This window comes from Hemitrygon akajei, chromosome 1 (assembly GCF_048418815.1).
Source record: "Hemitrygon akajei chromosome 1, sHemAka1.3, whole genome shotgun sequence".
Classification (NCBI taxonomy): Eukaryota; Metazoa; Chordata; class Chondrichthyes; order Myliobatiformes; family Dasyatidae; genus Hemitrygon; species Hemitrygon akajei.
In genome coordinates this window covers 185,639,217-185,657,848 of record NC_133124.1, presented here as the reverse complement: position 1 = coordinate 185,657,848, position 18,632 = coordinate 185,639,217, and the positions used below count along the sequence as shown (strand labels likewise).

Here is an 18,632-nt window from a genome sequence, read left to right as displayed (position 1 = left end):
GGGGTGAAGATGGGGTTAATGTGGAGAAGGATTGTGATGGTGGGGGCAATGGTGTGAGTTGTGGAGGTGAGATCAGTGGATGGGTGTGTGTGAGGTGGCAAAGTGAGGATGGACAGTGAGGGTGAGGGGGGACTGATGAGGGAGATTTGTATGGGAATGAGGATCATGAGAGGTGGGGAGTGTGAAGGTGAGGGAAATCATGGAGAGATGTGAGGGAAGAGCTGGGTGAGGTGTGTGAGGAAGGTATGTGGCTGGGTTGTAGGAGTTAGGGATGATGGTGGGGATAGGGAGAAATTAGGGTATGGGAGGATTCAGTGTGGGTGAGGAGTGTGAGATATGAGTTAGGGTGAGGGAAGGGTTAGGAATGTAGTGAGGGTGTGGGTGTGAGAGAGAAGGGACAAGGATTTGGGTGGGACGGAAGGAGGAGGCAGGCAAGAAGAGAATGGGGGAAGGGATGAGAGAAGTGGTGTGAGGGAGTGGTTATTAGTTTGGGGTGAGGGAAGTGTATGAACCCTAAGGGTAGGGTGAGGGTTCACATAGGGAGTGTCACTCAGCGAGGAGAGGACGGTCAGGTGCTGGCATTAGGGAAGGGAGTGGCTGTGACAGGGGCAGCTGCGATGGGGTGGCAGAAGAGGACCAAGTTGGGTGGGGGGATGTGAAACGATGGGTGGGAAGGGAGAGAGCAGAATTACAAGGGAAGGGCTGGTGTAGGGGTGGAGGCAGAGGGGAGAGTAGGGCTGACAAGGTGGACGGGGGAGAGGAGGCCTGGAGGAGAGCATGGGGATGATGAGTTGGGGGGGGGGTGAAGTGATGGGGAGGTGAGGATGCCTCAGGGAGAGTAGGGATGAAGGGGTGGACAGAGTGGATGGGGGGGGTGAGGAGGTCTGGGACAGAGTAGGGATGACGGAGTGGACGGGGATGGGGGAAGGAGCGAGAGGAGGCCAGGTGGTGGGCAGAGGAGGGTGGGGATGATGAGGGGGGAGTGGGAGGTGGCCTGGGGCAGAGTGGCGATGCGGCTGACAGGGAGAGAGGAGGGCTGGGGGAAGACGAGGGATGAAGGGGTGGATGCCTGGGGGACAGTAGGGATGAAGAGGGGGATGGGGGGGCCTGGGAGGGAGAGGGGGTTGACGAAGTGACGGGGGGAAGGGAGGCCTGGGGTAGAGTGGCGAGGACGGGAGGGGGGGCTGGGGAAGAGTAGGCCTGGGGGAGCATAAGGGATGAAGTGGTGGTCAGGGGGGAGAATGGGGGTGATGGGGGGGAGTGACGGGGAGGGAACGAAGCTCGGGGGGGGGGAGACGAGGGGAGGATTGGGGGGTGGGGAAGACAGGGTTGCGGCGGCGGCCGCCGCCTGGGGGGCGGGGGGGGGGGGGAGTCGGGGGCTGGCGGCCCGGGGGCGGCGGTTGGCGCCCGGACTCCCGCCCAGCAGCAGAGCCGGTGAGGAGGGACCGCGGGGCGGTGGGCTGGGGGAGCGGGACTGCGGCCGGGTCCAGGCACTGACGCCACGGTGGTGGAAGCGGAGGAGCAGCGGATTCGGCGGGAGAGGTGGGAGCCGGGAGCCGGGAGCGGACAGGCCGGTGGGGAGGGAGGGGGGGGGGGGTGTGCGCCGCGCCGGGGCGGACCGGGTCGGGCCGCGGGCTCTGCGGAGCTCGGTCACCGGCGGAAGGGGAGGTGAGGCGAGGCCGGTCGGCAGGAGCGTGGAGAGCGGCGCTCGGTGAGTGCGGCCGGAGGAAGTGGGGAGGGAGAGGACCGGGTCATGGCGACCATCAGCTTCCGACAAGACAGTCCCCCTCCTCGATTCCGATCCTCCCCTTAACACCTCACGGAACCCCCATCTTTCCTCTCATCCCTCCCCCTCACCAACACCTTCCTTAACATCTTTCTCCCTCTCACCATCCCCCCACCCCTTCATCATCTTTCTCCCTCAACATTCCCTCTTCAATTCATCCTCTTCTTCCTAATCATCCCTGTCTCTCCTCAACATACCCTCACCCCCATCACCACCACCTCAATCACCTATCATCATCCCATCCATCCTTCCTAGTACAAATACCACACCCACCCACACAGGCTGAAGATGCTGTGACACTTCCTCCCCCCTCACTACATCTTACCCCCTCACTACATCTTCACTCCCCACTGCATCCCCACCCCCCTCACTACATCCTCAACCCCGTCACTACATCCTCACCTCCCCTCACTACATCCTCACTCCATTACATCCTCACCCCTCACTACAACCTCACTCCCATCACTACATCCTCACCCCCCCACTGCATCTCCACCCCCCTCACTACACCCTCAACCCCGTCACTACATCCTCACCTCCCCTCACTACATCCTCACTCCATTACATCCTCACCCCTCACTACAACCTCACTCCCATCACTACATCCTCACCCCCCCACTGCATCCCCACCCCCCTCACTACATCCTCAACCCCCGTCACTACATCCTCACCTCCCCTCACTACATCCTCACTCCATTACATCCTCACCCCTCACTACAACCTCACTCCCATCACTACATCCTCACCCCCCTCACTGCATCCTCACCCCCCTCACTGCATCCTCACCCCCCCTCACTACATCCTCACCTCCCCTCACTACATCCTCAACCCCCATCACTACATCCTCACCCCCCCAAGACCATAAGATATCAGACTCATAAGCTAAGTCAGACCATTTGGCCCATCAAGTCTCTGCCATTTCATCATGGCTGATCCATTTTCCCTCTCAGCCCCAATCTTCTGCCTCCCCCCATATTCCTTCATGCCCTGTCTTATCAAAAATGTATTTACTTATGTCTTAAATATATCCAATGACTTGGTCAGGGACACCTGTGGCACCAAATTACACTGATTCACCACTCTCCTCATCTCCATTCTAAAAGAATGCCCCTCTATTCTGAGGCTTTATCCTCTGGTCCTAGAGTCTCCCACCATAGGAAACATCGTCTCCTCATCCACTCTATCGAGGCCCTTCAACTTTTGATAGATTTCAATGAGGTCACTCCTCATTCTTCTGAATTCCAGTGAGCACAGGCCCACAGCCATGAAACACTCTTCATATGGCAAGCCTTTCAAACCCGGAGTCAACTTTGTGAACCTCCTTTGAACCCACTCCAATGTCAGCACATCCTTTCTTAGGTAAGGGGCACATCCAGTGCTTTATAGAACCTCAACAATATATCCTTGCTTTTATATTCCAGTCCTATTGAAATGAATGCTAACATTGCACTTGCTTTCCTCACCACAGACTCAAACTGCAAATCAACCTTTAAGGAACTCTGCACATGGACTCCCAAGTCCCTTTGCACCTCAGATTATTGAATTTTCTCACCATTTAGAAAATAGTTTATGCTTTTATTTCTTCTATCAAAGTGCATGACCATACACTTCCTGACACTGTATTCCACCTGCCACTTCTTTGCCTGTTCTCCCAATCTATCTGTCCTTTTGTAGCCACTCTACTTCCTCAAACTGCCAGCCCCTCTACATATCTTTGTATCGTCCACAAAGCTATCAGCTTTATCACCCAGGTCATTGACATATAGTATAATGTAAAAAGCAGTCCCAACAGACCCCTGTAGTCACCGGCAGCCAACCAGAAAAGTCTGCCTTTATTCCCTTTTTTTGCCTCCTGCTAATCAGCTACTGCTTTATCCATGCTAGTATGTTTCCTATAATACCATGGGCTCTTTACTTGTTATACAGCCTCAGGTGTGGCACCTTGTCAAAGGCCTTCTGAAAATCCAAGTACACAAAATCCACTGATTCTCCTTTGTCTATCCTCTTTGTTATTTCTTCAAATAATTCCATCTGATTTCTCAGGCAATGATTTTCCCTCGAGTAAACCATGCTGACTATGGACTATTTAATCATGTGCCTCCAAGTACCCCGAAACGATATCCTTAACAATCAGATCCAACAACTTCCCATCCACTGAGATCGCACTAATTGGCCTATAATTTTCTTCTTGTCTCTCTCTAGTAATGGTAACTTCACTCACTTCTGCCCTCTGACACTCTCGAACTTATGGTGTACTGCTAGTGTCTTCCACAGTGAAGACTAGTGCAAAATACTTATTCAGTTAATCCGCCATTTCCTTGAACCCCATTACTAGCTCTCCAGCATCATTTTCCAACAGTCCGATATCCACTCTCGCCTCTCTTTTACATTTTATGTATCTGAAGAAACTTTTGTTATCCTCTTTAATATTATTGGCTAGCTTACCTTCGATTTCCATCCTTTCCTCCTTACTGACTTTTTTTAGTTGCCTTCTGTTGGTTTTTAAAAGCTTCCCAGTCCTCTAATTTCCAATTAATTTTTGCTCTATTATATGCCCTCTCTTTGGCTTTTATGTAGTTTTTGACTTCTCTTGTTAGCGACGGTTATGTCATCTTGCCTTTAGAATATTTCTTCCTCCTTGGGATGTATATATCCTGTGACTTCTGAATTGCAAGCAGAAATCTCAGCCATTGCTGCTCTGCCATCATCCCTGCCAGTGTTCTGTTCCAATCAATTCTGGCCAGTTCTTCTCTCATGCCCCTATAATTCCCTTTATTCCACTGTAATACTGATACATCTGACTTTAGCTTCTCCTTCTCAAATTTATGATCGTTTTCCCCTTAGGTCTGCCTTATCTTAAATTCTCCAATCAATTTCAGTTCATTGCACAACACCCAATCCATAACAGCTGATCCTGTAATGGGCTCAACCACGAACTGCTCTAAAAAGCCATCTCATAGGCATTCTAGAAATTCCCCCTCTTGGAATCCAGCAACAACCTGATTTACCCAATCTGTCTGCTTATTGAAATCCCCCATGGCTATTGCCCTTTTGACATGCTTCCCCATCTCACGTTGTAATTTGTAGGCCACATCCTGTTTGAGGGTCTGTATACAATGTCCATCAGGGACTTTTTACCCTTGCGATTCCTCAGCTGTACCCACAACGATTCAACACCTTCCAACCCTATGTCACCTCTTTCTAATGATTTGATTTCATTTTTTATCAACAGAGCCACGACACCCCCTTTACTTACCTGCCTGTTCTTTCGATACAATGTGTATCCTTTGACGTTAGGCTCCCAGCTATAAACTTCTTTCAGTAATGATTCAGTGATGACCACAATGTTATACTTGCCAATCTGTACATGCGCTGTAAGTTCATCTACCTTATTTCATATTCTGCTCACATTCAAATATCACACCTTTAGTCCTGTATTCATCCTTTTTGATTTTGTCCGCCTTTTACATTATAACTCATCCTGTTGAATGCAATTTTGCCCTATCATCAGCCTCTCCTTCCTTGCAGTCTCGCTACACACTGAATCTGTTTGTAAACCAACTACCTCATCCTCAGCACTATCACTCTGTTTCCCATCACTTTGCAAATTAGTTTAAACCCTCCCGATCAACTCTAGTAAGCCTGTCCGCAAGTATATTGGTCCCCCTTGGGTTCAGGTGTAATCCATGCTTTTTGTACAGGTCGTACCTTTCCAATGATCCATAACTCTGAACCACTGCCCCCTCAGGCATGCATTTATCTGCTAAATGCTCCTATTCTTCCTCTCATTTGTGTGTGGCACAGGCTGCAAACTGGAGATTACCACCACCGAGGTCCTGTTTTTCAGCTTTCTACCTAGCTCCCTGAAATCACAACATCTTCCTCCACATCACTACATCGTCACCCCTGTCAATACATCATCACTCCCATTACTACATCCTCACAACCCTATCACTACATCCTCCCCCTGTCACTACATCCTCCCCCCGTCACTGTATCCTCACCTCTGTCACTGCATCCTCCCCCATCACTACATCCTCCCCCCGTCACTGCATCCTCACCCTCTCACTACATCCTCATCCCCCTCACTACATTCTCACCTCCGTCACTACATCCTCCCCGTCACTACATCCTCATCCCCATTACGTCCTCACCCTTCCCTCACTACATCCTCACTTCGTCACTACATCCTCAACTTCCCATCACTAGATCCTCACCCTCTCACTACATCCTCACTCCTTGTCACTACATCCTCACCCTTTCACTACGTCCTCATCCCCCTCACTACATCTTCACTGTCACTACATCCTCACCCCCTTACTATATCCTCACTCCTCGTCACTACATCCTCACCCTTTCACTACGTCCTCACTGTCACTACATCCTCACCCTTCATATGATGTCCTGACACCTCGACATAGAAACAGCACCACCTGTCCAGAAACCTGTACATGCTCCCAACACACACACCCCAATGCATGCTCACCACAAATGCACACTCTCCTGTACCTAATGTACATACACCTCCGTACGCATACAAACCAGATGTGTTTCAATCACAGCATACGTGTGTACATCCTTAAACACATGCACGCTGCTTGACACAAAAGCACTCAGACAGACACAGACACTCTCTGATAAGTATACCCTATCATGCATATACTTACACAAAGATGCTCCTGTGTGTGTGTGTCTATACACACACACACACACACACACACACACACACACACACACACACACACACACACACACACACACACACACACACACACACACACACACACACATACACACACACACACACACAGTGTCAGGCCTAAAGACAGAAGGCCACATATGTGGTGAGACAGGCACACGGAAAGACATACAGGTACACACTGACATGCATGCATACACAGAAAATAAACCGTTGTGAGAGAGAGAGAAAGAGAGAGAGAGGGAAGGAAAGGCAGAGAGAGACAGACTGATACAAGGACCACACACACACAAGCCCATGCAGTACTGAAGCATCGGCTTGACAAACCAACAGCAAACACGCACAGACAGACACACACACATACACACACACAGGCACAGAGCCCAGTGCACAACACAGACAGACAGGCACACGGACCAGCTGCACCTCCAGTGGATCGAGAACGGGAGAGCTCTCAGGGAACTGAAATGTTATTCAGCAGAGTGCTCCATTTGCTTACGGTAACTGATGGGGAGTGGGGAAAATGTTGCCTCCCGGCCTCCATCACAATGGCTGCATGTCGGGAAAATTTACTGCCAGATACTGAACTGCTGGATCCTTCTCTGTTTAACGTGTATCCTCAGTCTGTGGGGTGTGTGAGTGAGGCCTCTTGATATTCTCAGTTTATGGGGTGTGTGAATGGGGCCTATTAGAATTATCTGTCTGTACAATGTGTGAGTGAGGCCTGTTGGTATTCTCAGTTTGTGGGGTGAGTGAGTTATCTGCTTCTCTGGGTGATGTGTGAACAAGGCCTGTTGGTATTCTGTGTCCACGGGGAATGTGTGAGTGAGGCTGCTAATATTCACAGTCTCTGTGGGGATGTGTGAATGGGGCTGCTGGTATTTACAGTCTCTATGGGGAAGTGTGAGTGGGGCTGATGGTATTCACAGTCTCTGTGGGGATGTGTGAATGGAGTTGATGGTATTCACAGTCTCTGGAAGTGTGAGTGGGGTTGATGGTATTCACAGTCTCTGTGGGGATGTGTGAATGGAGCTGATGGTATTCACAGTCTCTGGATGTGTGAGCGGGACTGCGGGTATTCATAGTCTCTGTGGGGATGTGTGAGCGGGTCCTGGTGATATTCTTTTTCCGTGTGCGGATTGTGTTAGTGAAGTCTGTAGTATTCCCACTTCCTTTGTGGCATGTGCCAACCGGTTTTGTGGATATCTTTTCTCGCTCTGTGATCGAGCCCTGCTGGAATTCTTTCTCTTTGGGAGGTGTATTGTTAGTCCCGGGATATACGAGTGTGGTATGCCAGATTTCCCTTTGTTGGAATCTGTGTGTGTCCTGCTGGCAGTTACTGTCTCTGTAGGAAATATGAGTGTGTCCTGCTGGTATTTACTGTCTCTGTAGGATATGAGTGTGTCCTGCTGGTATTTGCTGTCTGTAGGATAAATGAGTGTGTCCTGCAGGTATTTGCTGTCTGTAGGATATGAGTGTGTCCTGCTGGTATTTGCTGACTGTAGGATAAATGAGTGTGTCCTGCAGGTATTTGCTGTCTGTAGGATAAATGAGTGTGTCCTGGTGGTACTTACTGTCTCTGTAGGATATGAGTGTGTCCTGCAGGTATTTGCTGTCTGTAGGATAAATGAGTGTGTCCTGCTGGTATTTACTGTCTCTGTAGGATATGAGTGTGTCCTGCAGGTATTTGCTGTGTCTCTGTAGGATAAATGAGTGTGTCCTGCAGGTATTTGCTGTCTGTAGGATAAATGAGTGTGTCCTGCAGGTATTTGCTGTCTGTAGGATAAATGAGTGTGTCCTGCAGGTATTTGCTGTCTGTAGGATAAATGAGTGTGTCCTGCTGGTATTTACTGTGTCTCTGTAGGATATGAGTGTGTCCTGCAGGTATTTGCTGTCTGTAGGATAAATGAGTGTGTCCTGCTGGTATTTGCTGTGTGTAGGATAAATGAGTGTGTCCTGCTGGTATTTACTGTGTCTCTGTAGGATATGAGTGTGTCCTGCAGGTATTTGCTGTCTGTAGGATAAATGAGTGTGTCCTGCTGGTATTTACTGTGTCTCTGTAGGATATGAGTGTGTCCTGCAGGTATTTGCTGTCTGTAGGATAAATGAGTGTGTCCTGCTGGTATTTGCTGTGTGTAGGATAAATGAGTGTGTCCTGCAGGTATTTGCTGTCTGTAGGATAAATGAGTGTGTCCTGCAGGTATTTGCTGTGTCTCTGTAGGATAAATGAGAGTGTCCTGCAGGTATTTGCTGTCTGTAGGATAAATGAGTGTGTCCTGCTGGTATTTACTGTCTCTGTAGGATATGAGTGTGTTCTGCAGGTATTTGCTGTCTGTAGGATATACGAGTGTGTCCTGCAGGTATTTGCTGTCTGTAGGATAAATGAGTGTGTCCTGCTGGTATTTACTGTCCCTGTAGGATATGAGTGTGTCCTGCAGGTATTTGCTGTCTGTAGGATATACGAGTGTGTCCTGCAGGTATTTGCTGTCTGTAGGATATGAGTGTGTCCTGCTGGTATTTGCTGTCTGTAGGATAAATGAGTGTGTCCTGCTGGTATTTACTGTCTCTGTAGGATATGAGTGTGTCCTGCAGGTATTTGCTGTCTGTAGGATAAATGAGTGTGTCCTGCAGGTATTTGCTGTGTATCTGTAGGATAAATGAGTGTGTCCTGCAGGTATTTGCTGTCTGTAGGATAAATGAGTGTGTCCTGCTGGTATTTACTGTCTCTGTAGGATATGAGTGTGTCCTGCAGGTATTTGCTGTGTCTCTGTAGGATATGAGTGTGTCCTGCAGGTATTTGCTGTCTGTAGGATAAATGAGTGTGTCCTGCTGGTATTTACTGTCTCTGTAGGATATGAGTGTGTCCTGCAGGTATTTGCTGTCTGTAGGATAAATGAGTGTGTCCTGCAGGTATTTGCTGTGTCTCTGTAGGATAAATGAGTGTGTCCTGCAGGTATTTGCTGTGTGTAGGATAAATGAGTGTATCCTGCAGGTATTTGCTGTCTGTAGGATATGAGTGTGTCCTGCCGGTATTTGCTGTCTGTAGGATATGAGTGTGTCCTGCTGGTATTTGCTGTCTGTAGGATAAATGAGTGTGTCCTGCTGGTATTTACTGTCTCTGTAGGATATGAGTGTGTCCTGCAGGTATTTGCTGTCTGTAAGATAAATGAGTGTGTCCTGCTGGTATTTGCTGTCTGTAGGATATGAGTGTGTCCTGCTGGTATTTGCTGTCTGTAGGATAAATGAGTGTGTCCTGCAGGTATTTGCTGTCTGTAGGATAAATGAGTGTGTCCTGCTGGTATTTACTGTCTCTGTAGGATATGAGTGTGTCCTGCAGGTATTTGCTGTCTGTAAGATAAATGAGTGTGTCCTGCTGGTATTTGCTGTCTGTAGGATATGAGTGTGTCCTGCTGGTATTTGCTGTCTGTAGGATAAATGAGTGTGTCCTGCAGGTATTTGCTGTCTGTAGGATAAATGAGTGTGTCCTGCTGGTATTTACTGTCTCTGTAGGATATGAGTTTGTCCTGCAGGTATTTGCTGTCTGTAGGATAAATGAGTGTGTCCTGCAGGTATTTGCTGTGTCTCTGTAGGATATATGAGTGTGTCCTGCAGGTATTTGCTGTGTCTCTGTAGGATATGAGTGTGTCCTGCAGGTATTTGCTGTCTGTAGGATAAATGAGTGTGTCCTGCAGGTATTTGCTGTCTGTAGGATAAATGAGTGTGTCCTGCTGGTATTTACTGTCTCTGTAGGATATGAGTGTGTCCTGCAGGTATTTGCTGTGTCTCTGTAGGATAAATGAGTGTGTCCTGCAGGTATTTGCTGTGTCTCTGTAGGATATATGAGTGTGTCCTGCAGGTATTTGCTGTGTGTAGGATAAATGAGTGTGTCCTGCTGGTATTTGCTGTGTGTAGGATAAATGAGTGTGTCCTGCAGGTATTTGCTGTCTCTGCAGGAATTGTGATCAAGTTCTCTGTCTTGGTAGCATTGTGAGTGAGTCCTGCTGGTGTTCTTTGTCTCAGTGGGATGAATTGGCAGGGCCATTTGCTCTTTGTCACTGAGGTCTGTGAGTTCTCTTTGTGTCACACAGCCTACTCTTATTGCCTTCAAGATTCCTTTATGGGATGTATGAACTATTCCTGCTGGAATCCTCTCTCTGCAGGAGGTGTGAACAGATTCTGCTGGGATGCGTGATAGGGGTATGGTGGATTTTGCTGAACTTCAGAATGTATAAACACCCCTGCTGGTATTCTGTGCATTCTGTGGAGTAGTGAGAGTGGGTTCTGGTATGACGTGTGAGCGAATCCTGCTGGTACCTCTGATCCGCGGGGCATCTGTAGGCTATGTTCAAGTGGCTGCTGGTATTCTCTGCACAATGTCTGAATGAGTCTGCTGGTTGTGCCCCTGCAGCTTTTGAGTAAGTGCATCATGCGAGAAGTGTTGACACCTGCTGGTAGTCACTGGATGGGTCTGCAGGTATATGCTGTGCCTCTGCAGCTTCTGAATGGGTCAGTGCATCCTCCTGCTCCTCTCTGTATCTCTGCAGGATGTGTGTTGAGCTCTGCTGGTATAGACTCCCCACGGTCTGTGTCAGCAGGGACTGCAGGTGGACAGTGATGTGAGAGCTGCTGGGATTCCCTTTCTTGGTGATAAATCTGGGTGGTGTGATCGTCTCTGTCACAGTGAGGTGTACGAATGAGTCTTGCTGGGAGCAAGGTCTGTTGGTATTTTCTGACTCATGTTGTCAGCGAGGTTTGCTGGTTTTCTGTCCCTATGGTGTTCTCAGTACATTCATGGGAAGTGTGTGTGAGAGGGCTGCTGGTATTATCTGTCTGCAGTATGGGTGAGCAAATCACTGTGGGTTGCTGTATTTCTTGTCTCTGTGGGATGAGTTGGTTCAGCCTGCTGGCTACTTGCTCTTTCTGCTCGGTGCAAAAGTCAGCATACTGTCTCTGCAAATGTATGGTTGGGACTGCTGGTATCCTTGTGAGATGTGTTGGTGTTGCTTGCTAGTATTCTCTGCCTCTGGAACAGGTTGTGGGGGGTGGGGGAGACAAAGGATTCTGCTGTTCAGTCTCTGCAGGATGTGTGAAACTGGCCTGCTGGTGTTTGAGTCTGTGCAGGATGTGTGTGTGTGTATGGGGGGGGGGGGGTGCTGTTATTGTCTGCTTCTCCAGAATCCAGGTAATGCCTGCTGGTATTTCCTGTTGCAGGATGTGTGGGTGAGGCCTGCTGGTTTCTCTCTCTCTCTCTCGCCTATGAGCATCTGTGTGTGATGTGTGTGCAAGGGCTGCTGGTATTCTCATTCCCCCAGCACTATGTGTGGGCAAGGGCTGCTGCTTTCTCATGCCCTCTGCGGGCTGCTGGTATTCTCATTCCCTCTATGGGATGTGTGTGTGAAAGCTGCTGGTATTCTTGTTCTTTTTGCGGGATGTGAGAGAAGTTTGTTACTCCCAGATCCATGAGCAATAGCTGCTGGGATTGTCTGTCATCCTGTAGGAGATGTGGGCAAGGTCTGCTGGTACTCTTGCTTTATTGGGTATATGTGCTAGTATTGCCTGTCTGCAGAGATGTAAATGTAATCTGTGGGGTTCTGCTGGTATTGGTTCCTACAGGGATTCTTGCTGTGTGGGAGGTCTGCTTGTGTTCATTGTCTTTGCAGAATATAGAGGCACATGCTGCTGGCAGTTTTGCTCTCTGCAGGTTTGTGTGAGCGAGGCTCCTGGTACACCCAGCCCCTGTGTAATGGGTGCGTAGGCCTGCTGACATTCAGGTCTCTGGGATGTGTGTGGGGCTGTGGTGTTAGCGAGACCTTTCAATATTCTTTGCTTCAGTGGGATGTAGAAGCGTGGCCTGCTGGTGTTCTCTGTATGTCTGCGGGATGTGTGGTGTGCCTTGTTGGTCTTCCCTTTCTCTCTCCTCGCCCTCCCCCTCCCCTTCCTCTCCCTCCCCCTCTCTCCCTCTCCCACTCCCTCTCTCCCTCTCTCCTCCCTCCCCCTCTCCTCTCCTTCTCTCCCTCTCTCCCCTCTCTCTCCCTCCCCTCTCTCCTCCCTCTCCCTCCCCTCTCTCCCTCCTCTTCCTCTCCCTCCCCCTCTCTCCCTGCCCTCTCTCCCTCCCCTTCCTCTCCCTCTTCCCTCTCTCCCTCTCCCCTCTCTCTCCCCCTCTCTCTCCCCCTCTCTCTCCCCCTCTCTCCCTCCCTACTGGTATAACCCTATCCCCATGAGATGTGTTAGCATGACCTACAGTAGGTTATAGGGAGAAGTTCAATATGTTAGGACTTTATTCCCTGGAGTGCTGGAGATTGAGGGGAGATCTTGTAGAGGTAATGATGGGTAAAGACAGGGTGAATACATAGAGGTTGGCTGGAGTACTCTCCTTCTGGGAGATGTATGAGGGAGGACTGCTGGTATTGTAGGACCCTCCATAGGATGTCAGCGTATGTCTTGCTGGTGTTCACATTCCCTGTGCAGGATGTGTGGGCGATGCCTGCTGGTATCCTCTATCACTCTAGATGGATACGTGTGTGAAGCCTGCTAGTTATGATCCGTCTCTATAGGATGTGTGAATGAGACCTTCTGAAACTTCCTCTCTCTGCATGAGGCATTAACAGACCCTGCGGGAGGTGTGATAGACGCCTGCCTGTGTTAGTCTCTGTCTCTCTGCAGTAAGTCCTGCTGGTATTCTCAGTCTCTGTGGGATCTCAGTCTTGTTGGTGAGGACTGCTGGTATTCTATGACTGTGTGGGATATGTCATGAGTCCTGCTGGTATTCTGTCTCTGTGGGATGTGTGAACTGGTCTGCTGGTATTTCACAGTCTGTGGTCCGTGATGAACCATTTTCTGTTTCTGTATAGTGTGATTGAAGCCTGCTGGTAATTCCTGTCTCTCTGTGGAATTGTGATTGAAGCCTGCTGCTAATTCCTGTCTCTCTTTGGGGTTGTGAGTGAAGCCTGCTGTTGTTTTCCATCTCCATGAGACGTGTCAATCCAGCGTGCAGTTTCATTTCAGTCTACAGGATGTGTGAGCCTGGCTGCTGTTATCTCCTCTCTGTGGGATGTGTGAGCTTGCAGGATGTGCTGGTGTAGCCTCACTAGTAATCTTTGCAGGATACGAGAGTTGGCCAACTGGTGTTCTTTGTTTCTCTGCAAGGTATTTGTGAGTGAGGCTGCTGGTGTTCCTTGTCTCTGCAGGATGTGTTGGTGCAGCCTGCTGGTATGCTTTGCCTCTGTGGGAGAGGCCTGCTGGTTTTCTCCCTATGGACCAGTGAGGCTTGTTGGTATTCACTCGTGCTCTGTGGGATATGTGTATCAAGCTTGTTATCTGGGCAGATGGGGCTCGTCAGCCGTGGTTAGCAACTCATCTCTGATTTAAAACTTCCGCTGCCTTGTGGCGATACTTACTCATGGAGAATGCTTCCGGAGTAAATCCCAAGGAAAAATCCGGAACTGGAGTCCCTAAGGCAGTCCTACATTGAGTTCAATGCTGACTGGCAACTCCTGCGACATCTCTGCCGTTCCTTTGGATTCATCGTTGTGTGGAGAGGGGAAGCCTGCTGCATTGCCACCAAGGCAGTGTATGGCCTAAACCATTGTGGCCTAACTCCCACCAAGAACCATGAAGGAGGACACAAGTAAGCCTCCTAGTATTAAAGAGGTGCAGACGGCTTTGCAAGAGATTGATGAAGAACAAGGCCACTGGGTCTGATGGAATTCCATCAGAAATCCTCAAGAAAGGTGGCACAAAAGTTTTAAATCATATTCATGACCTGCTTGTCAAGATCTGGGACCAAGAGAAGAATCCAGCTGAACTCAGGGACACCCTGATTGTCACACTCTTCAAAAAGGGTGACAAAGCTCACTGCAGAAACTATAGAGGCATCTCCCTTCTCTCTACAACAGGAAAGGTACTCACTCAAATTTTATGTGACCAGCTTTCACCTCTGGCAGAAAATCTGCCCGTTCAGTCAGAGGAACATCTGACATGATTTTTACAGCATGCCAATTGCAGGAGAAAGCCCAGGAACAAAATCTCCCACTTTATATGGCCTTCTTAGATCTTGCAAAAGCATTTGACTCTGTAAATTGTCCTGCCCAAAATCGGGTGCCTGGAGAAATACCTCAATGTCCTGCAGCTCTTACACTGTGTTTGCCGTTTTCATTGCAACCATTCTTCACTTCACAGACCAAGACATCCCACAAGAAGGCCAGATTCTCTATAGGACAGATGGGTGGAGGGCACTTTAACCTTCACAGGTTCAAGGCACAGCAAGGTGTCAACTACTTTCATCATGGAGCTCCAATATGCAGACGACAACGCTGTTGTAGCTCACTCTGAGGAGGATCTGCAGTGCATCGTGGGAGCTTTTGCCAGAATGTACAGACTCCTGGGACTTGATCTAAACATCAAGAAAACCCAAGTCCTGCACCAGCCTGCTCCAGATCAAGCTCCTAAACCTCCAACCATCCAAGCTGACAACATCCTTCTGGAGAACATTGATCATTTCCCATATCTTGGCAGTCTTCTTTCTTCAAGAGCCACCATTAACCTTGAAATAAATCGCAGAATAGGCTGAGCGAGTGGAGCTTTTGCCAGGCTGAGAAAGAGGGTTTTTGAATATTGGGATATCAAGACCAACACTAAGCTTCTGGTCTATATAGTCCTCCCCTCCTTGCTATATGGAGCAGAGTCATGGACAACATACAGCAGGCACGTAAAATTCCTAGAAACTTACCATTAAAGATGCCTCCAAAAGATTCTGAGAGTTAGCTAGTAGAGCAGGCGTACTAACTCCAGCATCCTGGAGGAAGCTAACATTAACTCCACAGCCACAATCGTGACTCAACAGCTGTTGTTATGGGTCAGCCACATCATCCATGTACCTGACTCCTGCCTCTGTAAACAACTCCTGTTCAACCAACTCAAAGATGTAAAGTACACTCCTGGAGGGCAGAATAAGTCGTTCAAGGACAATATCAAGAGTCACCTGAGGAAGTGCCACATCGACCTGAATGGATGGGAGAAATTAGCACAGGATAGAGAAAGCTGGAGAAGGACTGTCTATGAGGGGTCTGCCACGAGAGTCAGCCTGCTAGTATTCTGTCTTTCTGTGGGATATGTGAGTGAGGGCTGCTGGTATTCTCTGCCTTTCTGGGGGAGGTTTGTGCAAGGGATTTTGTTGTTTACACTCTCTGTGGGATGTCTAGGTGAGGCTTGTTACTATCCATCACTCCAGCATCTGTCACTCTCTGGCATATATGTCAAACTCAAGCCCCGCGGGCCAAATCTGGCCCGCGGTGGAATTATCTTTGGCCCGCGAGATAATATCTAATTACTATTAAAGCTGGCCCCAGTAATCGAAGCGCCTATGGCGTACGATATGGCTAATGCTGAGTTTATTCAGGTACCAGGTTTTCAGGGTTTTTAGTGTTTATTCGGCAGTCTTGCTCAGCAGTCTTCTTCATAAGAAACGGAATTTGTAAAGTGAAACACTTTGTAGTTATAGCAGAGACTGAGACACATGAGAGCAGGCTGAAAAAACGGAGGCAACAAAAGCTGCGTTCGCACGACTGATCCGGCCCGCATGAAGCTGCATTTTGCTCAATCCGGCCCGTGACCTAAAATGAGTTTCACACCCCTGCGTCTCTGGGATATGTGTGTGGAGCCTTCTGAGCCACAATAGATCACCCCCCCACCCCCATAATGTTTACTCATACAATGTGTGAGCCAGTCCTGCTGGGATTCTCTCTCTCTTTCTGCAGTCGGTGTGACAGAGGTCTGCTTGTTTTCATACTGTTAGCACAGCCTGCTGGTATTCCCACTCTCTGTGGGATGAGCAAGTGGGGCTGCTGGTATTCTCTGTCCTTGTGGGATGTACAAGGCAGGGCTGCTGGTATTCTGTGCCCCTGTGGGATGTGTGGTCGGGCTACTGGTATTTTCTGTCCCTGTGGGATGTGTGGTCAGGCTACTGGTATTCTTTGTCCTTGTGGGATGTAGAAGGCAGGGCTGCTGGTATTTTGTGCCCCTATGGGATGTGTGGTCGGGCTGCTGGTATTCTACCTCTCTGTAGTTTGTGTGAGCGAAGATTCTGACACTGTCAGTCTGATATAATGTGTCAGCAAAGCCTGTTGGTGATTTTTCTCTCTGTGGGAGCTGTGAGTGGTCTCTGGTGTTCTCCATGGGGAGTGCCATTGAACCCTGGTAGTAATTTCCCTCTCCCTGCAGGAAGAGTTGTGTAGCCTGCTGGTAATTTTTCTCTCTCTACTGGAAGTGTCAGTACAGATTGCTGTTTTTTTCTCTCTCTCTGCATGATGTATGAGCCAGGTCTGTTGGTATTCCCTGAGAGATGTGTTGGTGAGGCCTTCCCCCTCTCCCTCTGGGATGTGACAGTTGATCTACTCTTTTTTTCGCTCTGAAGGATGTATGTGTGGGTGCTGCTGGTATTCTCAGTCTCAGTCTCTGTACAATGTGGGAGTAAAGACCACAGATGTTTCCCTCCACATGAATTTTAGTCAGGTCCGTCTGGTGAGGTGGCCATTTAGATTTAGAATTGCACTCACAAAATGCTGGATTTCACTGCATCTGCGGGTCTGTGATTGTGTCTGGGTTGTATCAATGAGACCTGGTAGTATTTCTCTCTCTGGGAGGGTTGTGTTTATGGTTTCCTTGGGCATTTGCAGTCTCTGTGGGATATGCCGGCAGGTCCTGCTGGGATTTTCTCCCAGTCTGTGGTGAACAAAAGATGCTTGATGGAATGTGTGGTACTTGACAGATAGACCTCAGTATGTGCGGTTGGGAGACTGTAGGTCTGACACGGTGGTCAGCAGCACAGGAGCGCCGCAGGGGACCGTGCTCTCTCCGGTCCTGTTCACCCTGTACACATCAGACTTCCAATATAACTCGGAGTCCTGCCATGTGCAGAAGTTCGCTGACGACACGGCCATAGTGGGGTGTGTCAGGAATGGACAGGAGGAGGAGTATAGGAAACTGATACAGGACTTTGTGATATGGTGCAACTCAAACTACCTGCGTCTCAATATCACCAAGACCAAGGAGATGGTGGTGGACTTTAGGAGATCTAGGCCTCATATGGAGCCAGTGATCATTAATGGAGAATGTATGGAGCAGGTTAAGACCTACAAGTATCTGGGAGTACAGTTAGACGAGAAGCTAGACTGGACTGCCAACACAGATGCCTTGTGCAGGAAGGCACAGAGTCGACTGTACTTCCTTAGAAGGTTGGCGTCATTCAATGTCTGTAGTGAGATGCTGAAGATGTTCTATAGGTCAGTTGTGGAGAGCGCCCTCTTCTTTGTGGTGGCGTGTTGGGGAGGCAGCATTAAGAAGAGGGACGCCTCACATCTTAATAAGCTGGTAAGGAAGGCGGGCTCTGTCGTGGGCAAAGTACTGGAGAGTATAACATCGGTAGCTGAGCGAAGGGCGCTGAGTAGGCTACGGTCAATTATGGAAAACCCTGAACATCCTCTACATAGCACCATCCAGAGACAGAGAAGCAGTTTCAGCGACAGGTTGCTATCGATGCAATGCTCCTCAGACAGGATGAAGAGGTCAATACTCCCCAATGCCATTAGGCTTTACAATTCAACCGCCAGGAGTAAGATATGTTAAAGTGCCGGGGTTGATTGTATTTAATGTATTTAAGTAAACTACTTAAGAACTTTTTAAAAGCTATTATTAATGCTTTTTGAGAGAGTGATTTAGATGCATATCATATTTTTACTGAGTTAAGTATTGTATGTAATTAGTTTTGCTACAACAAGTGTATGGGACATTGGAAAAAATGTTGAATTTCCCCATGGGGATGAATAAAGTATCTATCTATCTATCTATCTATCTATCTATCTATCTATCTAAAGTCTGCTGGTTTCGCAGTACTTCAGAAGGATGACTGGTAAGCGCTACTAGTATTCTCTATCTCGCTGCAGGATGTGTGAGTGAGCCCTGCTGGTATTCACACCCTCTATGAGATGCTACGTGAGTTCTGCTGGTATTTACAGTCTCTACGGAATCTTGTTTAATATATCGCCAGCAAATGTGAAATTTGTTGTCTTTGCAGCAGTGCAATACATAAAATGCAATACCTAAAAACAGAGAAAAAGAACTGTGAATTGCAGTAAGCATCTATCTTATATA

The 18,632-nt window shown here is 48.7% G+C and overlaps 1 protein-coding gene across 18 annotated transcripts in view; it reads left to right on the top strand.

Moving 5' to 3' along the window:
- The first annotated feature begins 1,393 nt into the window (after window positions 1–1,393).
- Window positions 1,394–18,632, top strand: part of grik5 (glutamate receptor, ionotropic, kainate 5) — a 266,133-nt gene continuing 248,894 nt past the window's right edge. For 6 of the 18 annotated variants that reach the window (XM_073056149.1, XM_073056213.1, XM_073056256.1 and 3 more), the window contains exon 1: window positions 1,436–1,542. The gene's annotated coding sequence lies outside the window, so the exon portion shown is untranslated. The other 12 variants (XM_073056273.1, XM_073056264.1, XM_073056187.1 and 9 more) reach the window with 8 other exon arrangements.